Source organism: Falco biarmicus, chromosome 4, assembly GCF_023638135.1.
Source record: "Falco biarmicus isolate bFalBia1 chromosome 4, bFalBia1.pri, whole genome shotgun sequence".
In the NCBI taxonomy this organism is placed as follows: Eukaryota; Metazoa; Chordata; class Aves; order Falconiformes; family Falconidae; genus Falco; species Falco biarmicus.
In genome coordinates this window covers 25,634,664-25,640,165 of record NC_079291.1, presented here as the reverse complement: position 1 = coordinate 25,640,165, position 5,502 = coordinate 25,634,664, and the positions used below count along the sequence as shown (strand labels likewise).

Below are 5,502 nucleotides of genomic sequence, written 5' to 3'. Positions count from 1 at the left end.
CAGTGCTGGGTTCATGGTTGAACTTGATGATCCTAAAGGTATTTTCCAGCTTAAAGGATTCCATATATTACAGTATTATCTATTGTATGTTGTTATTATATAATCATTGTAATATATCATTTAATGTATTATATGTATATATACATATATAGCATACTACAGAGATTATGTTACTTATAGATCTATTTAATGTCTTTTAATATTTCCTTAAGAGTTGCCTATATTAGAAACGTTCAGAAATTTATGGAATCTACTTTTTTCTTTTACTGGGCCACTCTTCCTGAGAATTCCATTGCTGCTCTGTTCTGGCTGACCCAGCTTCAGGTGAGGTAAGGAACCACCCACACTGTCACGGCCGGCTCCCTGGGAGCCTTTGTGAGGCTCATCCCCTCAGTGCTTTACTGTGGGAACGGGCTGTGGGCAAAAGGGAACGAAACATTGGAAGACGAGATCTAAAACACAAAAGCAACTTGCTTTCTGCCTTTCAGGAATTGCAAGGATATTGTGTCTCGACTGTACCAACTGGCTTGAAGGGCTTCTTCTCCAGTCTGTTCTGTAAAGGTAACTTCCACGTAAGTTGTTCCTTTGGGGCTGAAGAGATGGGCTGGTGCAGAAGGAATCGGGCTCTTGCTACCGTTCAAACAATTCAAAGAAATTTCAGAAAGAAAATTCAGGTGGTGAACAATGTGCATCCTCTCTGCCACATCCCCTTGAACTTCATATATGATGCATGAGACAACCCCCTGGGAAAATACCACAGTATTTAAGTCATGATCCGACGGCTGTCTGGTGTGTGGCAGGCTTAATAAGTCACATTAGCCCACGCTTGATGATAAAGAGCTACTGGAAGCAAACAAGCAGTTGTGCAGCATTTTTACAGACGGGTTGCCAGTTTGCACAGGAGGCACGCCTGGCACTTGGATGGCCTCGAGCTCACCTGCAGCATGCCTGAGCTCCATCAATGCCCAAGCTGCAACCCATGAGGCTCTCTCATCACTTTGGCTTCTCCCAAATCACACAGCCACTTACACTGTCACACCATGAAGTTGCTCAGCAGCGTATTTGGGCCGCAGTCCCATCGGAAGGCAGAGGGCTGTGCGTGCTGCTTGCAGGGCTAGATACGCTAGGCTTGCCAAGCCACACCAAACCCCGCCAGAACAGTGCAACTGAGAGAGGCATTGCACTGCATGTATATTCCCTAGTTCATCTGTCACGCTGGGAAGCCAGGCAAAACACTCTCTTGCTAGCTGATGACCTAACTACAGAAAGCTGAAGAGGGCAGCGTGTGTGGTGGGTGGAGATGGCACTAGAGATCACAAAGAAAAAGTCACCATAACTCTGGCATTTGACCAAAGCAGAGGATTTCTATTTCTATTTCCATTCCGTAAAATGGATTCAATATTTTGGCTAAAACTAAAATGATCTCTCCCTGTAAATGCTTATGTATGTATAGATAGTGTGCTTGTCTGCATACATATATATATATATACACACATATACATAAAGCATACACGTGTGTGTATACACGTGGGTGAACACAGGTGTGTGTGCACATGCATCAATAAACCTGTATGTATACAAAATCTGGACAAAGAACGGGTCATTTCAGCCAATTACTTGCAAGCAGCTGATCTCCTAACCAAAAGTGATGTACCACCTTTGCCAGCAATGCAAAACTCACTTTGTGGGGCACCGTTCTAGAGACTGCAATACTCCCACTACAGACCACCAAACCCAGCTTCTGCCCTGACAGAAGTTACAAGGCAGGCAAGTCTTGCCCAGCTTAAAAAGATTACACACAGGCTTTTTGTTTTCTTAGCACAGCCGAGTTTTGTTTTTAAACTTGCTAGGAATACCTTAAACAAGTACTTTGCATCAGTCCTATTGCTTCCTTTAAACCACACTACACTTACGTCGCTGCTGATCCAATCTGTTTCTCATTATGCAGCCAGCCGCACACATAGCACCGTCCTGTAGTAAGGTAGTTGTAGGGATCGTTGCTCTGTATGCGTCTATAAACTACAGTTAAGCACAGCGTGGCATGACAAAGTGAGAATGAGTTGCCAACACATGTAAGAGACACCAGCAAAACACTTGTGATGGCTCACCCAGCCCTGGATTCCTCCCAGAGGAGCTTCCTGCAGGTCTGGGAAAACTGTTCATTTCTTCCAGACAACCGTAACCAAAAAGAGATCGCCGTGTATTTTGTGGACAGGGAGTATTGGAAAGCCTGTAGCTCACGTCAGTGAAGATAGGAAAGGTGGAAGATGGTTGTGGAGTGGCCCATGGAGTTTTTGCTTGTCCCTGGCAGCGCAGGATGGACTGGAAGCAGCTGGCACTGGTGCTGCTTCATTCTGAAAGCAGATATTTGCTATGCAAGGTACTTGCAGGGTGAGCAAAGCTCTTGGTGCCTGTTGCCAGATCAATGAATTAACCCAAGGAGAGGAAAGACTTTATTATTCCTTTTATCACAGACAGAAATTTCATAAGATACTTTCAGAATATCCCCCTGTGATAAAATAAACTTTGATAAAATGAAAAACTCTGTACTTACCTGAGGTGGATTTAGGTACACTGAGTAGATCTACATGGAGATTATGCTCTGAGGGAGTTAAACCACGACGGCTCCTACTTGCCTCTGTGGAAGTGCTATTGCAAAATACAGATACATTATTTGCATCTGATTGACAGCTTGCTATTAGAAGAAAGAGCTGGAAGTCTGCCCATGTTTGCCTTTCACTGCCAATTGTCTTTCTATTTGTCTTCTATTCTTTTGTTACATATCAACTAAAAATATTTTCAACAAATTTGTAATGGATAAATATACATATGCACACATCCATGTCTCTGTGAAAAATACCACAGCCTTGTCCTACATCTAGATCTGAAAAGAATTGTCCTAGATGTAACTTCTACCTCTATTTTGTAACAATTACTAATAATTTGGTTTTATTTTACACAGAATCCTAAGAAGCAATTCTTGTGTCAGGAGTGCTACTGAAAGTTGCTTTTCTTTTCCCGACCCCCACCCCCATCAACTTTACTTGGACCTATTGTTGAGAATTTATCATCCTGGATGCTCAGGAAACAAAGCCTGCATCTTAGTTTGCATAAAATCAAAGGCAGGTTTTTCCAGATAGAAAGGAACATGAACTTGGTGGGGGGCGGGGGGAAGGGGAGAAGAGACCTTTTACAGCTGCCTACAGTTGTGGGGGACAGGTCCCCAGGCAGAATGGACTTCAGGAGGAGATGGGGAATGGATACTTGTGGGGCTGGTCCTGCTCCAGCCAGCAACTTCCAGAACAGAATATTCCACCCAAGCCACCGGTACCTTCTTCATCCATAGGCTGGCTGGACACATACCCAAACTAACCACTCCCATTTCCTAGTGTGTTATTTTAAAGTAGAACTGAAATGAAATTACGAGCGAACATGAAGTACGGAGACCGGGAATTTTTCCTCCCCAAACCGTGCTGCTTTAATGGAGCACTGGCTCATGATTTTTTTGACAAGGTATACTGTTTGACAGTATTTAAAGTGTAGTGACTTTGAATCACTCCTATTGCCATGCCAACAGGAAGACTTTTAGTCTATTATTTTCACCAGAACATTTCCAGTTGCTTACCTTCCTTCATCGGTGTCTAGGAGGTGGGTTGCTGGTACCCAGTTTTGCACCACAGAGGATCTCCACCTGGTTTAAGGTGTTGAAGCCAACAGGCTGAACGGATGCATTCTTTAAAATAATGATACTGAGGATGACAGGTTTGGTTTTGTTTTAAAAGATGTCAAAATTTTACATTCCAAAATATTTTGCTGACAGTAAAATTGTTATATAAAAAGGTTTTTAATAGATTTTTCTTTTTTAATTAACAACAATGCAGGCGCTCTTGTTGTATAAACTTAAGGAGCAGTGGTTCTGGAACAAATTAACTGCAATCATTAAAATTAATAGGTTTGTTTTCTGTTCCCAAATCCAACTGAAATATAAGCATAGCAATTTCTACAGCACTTGGAAAGAAACTTAAGGAACCGAAGGCTCTGCGATACACACCATGATCAGCAAGAGCTTTTGTTGTACTCAAACTGGGACACGCTCATTTCTTCTAGCACTTTCTGTTGCCCTCAGCGTACCAAGGGCTGGACCTCCCTGACTTGTGTCACAGACTGGATGGATAAGTGATATTATTTGCTAGGCAAATATTTCAAAGTCTTTGTGTAGTAAAGATAAAAATTTCTATTTTTTTATTGGAGAGCTTGGGGGTGTTGTAGGATGGAGTGATGGTGGTGGTGGAATAATTATTCATTTATTTATTTGTTTATTTTAGAAGTGTGGGGAGACATACTTGTATCCAAACCATTTTCGATACTGAGAAGAACTGAACTGAATTATTGCTGGGTGAGATAACATGATAGTTTTATTGAATTTTTAAAAGAACATTTCCATGAAAATGGTAGCTGAAATTGCTTATTTAACCTGGCATTTATTTGAAATGTTTAAACATTAATTTGTTCTCTGCTCTGAGTGTGTTTTCTTTTTTTTCTGGTTTTTTTTCTCCTTTAGGATAGGCTTCATAGCTAGTTATAACATACACCATTAGAACTGGGGAACTGGAAAGGCCAGTGTTAGATCTCGGACCACTCAAGCATGAGGATCATTTTGCAAAAAAACCTGGAATATCTTCTCTCTCCCTGGGCTCTTTCAGTTGAGAAGCATTCCAGATATAACAGAACAGATATGTCTGCAGGGCTGTTGCCCATAACCGATCGCCACTCACCACAGATGACGTTGCCACCTCTTCTGCTTAGCCAGACTTCGCTAGAACCACCATGCATCTGAAAACGCCAACGTGTAGCTGGACTTCAGGCTCTGCTGATGTCTCAAGTACTGCTGTGGGGCACAGAAGTGTGGAGACAGTCTGGGTTAATGCCTGTGGGTTGTTCCACCTCATTAAAAATGGTGATTTGCCTTCCCATTAGCAACTGGGGATATAGCATCACGACTGGTGTGAAGGGAAAGCAGCAGATGGGCGGGGGGGGGCAGAGGAGGGGAGGGAAAAGGTTTGTCTGCAAACCTTCAAAACTTGAGCTCATGGAAATGTTAACATCTATGTGGAAACAGACACAAATGGATCAGTCTGGGCTTGTGTCTTGAAGAAGCCAGCTGTGGCCTTCCCAGTGAGCTGTGGCACATCTTCAGGGGTCAAAAATGCTGATGAAAAATTGTATGAAACATGCACACGTATACGTAAAATCTTGGGGCTCTTGGTATTTCTGCATTAACTTGTTAACATTACTTTTATTCCTGTTTGTAACATTCCAAAGAGAGGGAGCAAATCCAAACCCATGACATGTAACACACGGATTAAATCCTGCCAAGGCTTAGGGCAGCAATCAGATCGCTCTTCCCCGAGCTGGTCCTGCTGTCGTGTCCTCTGCTGGAGCTGAGCGCCGTCCGGAGGAGTTCAGGTTTGATTTATCCCTTGCCAACACCGTATTTATCAC

At 42.8% G+C, this 5,502-nt stretch overlaps 1 long non-coding RNA gene across 1 annotated transcript; it reads right to left on the bottom strand.

The window, feature by feature from the left end:
• Positions 1-2,559: 2,559 nt before the first annotated feature.
• On the bottom strand, positions 2,560-4,938 carry LOC130148940 (uncharacterized). Its single transcript, XR_008821712.1, has 3 exons — positions 4,776-4,938; positions 3,626-3,749; positions 2,560-2,649 (listed from the first exon to the last, which is right to left on the bottom strand). It is a non-coding gene; the product is annotated as an uncharacterized LOC130148940 (long non-coding RNA).
• Between the last annotated feature and the right edge of the window lie 564 nt (positions 4,939-5,502).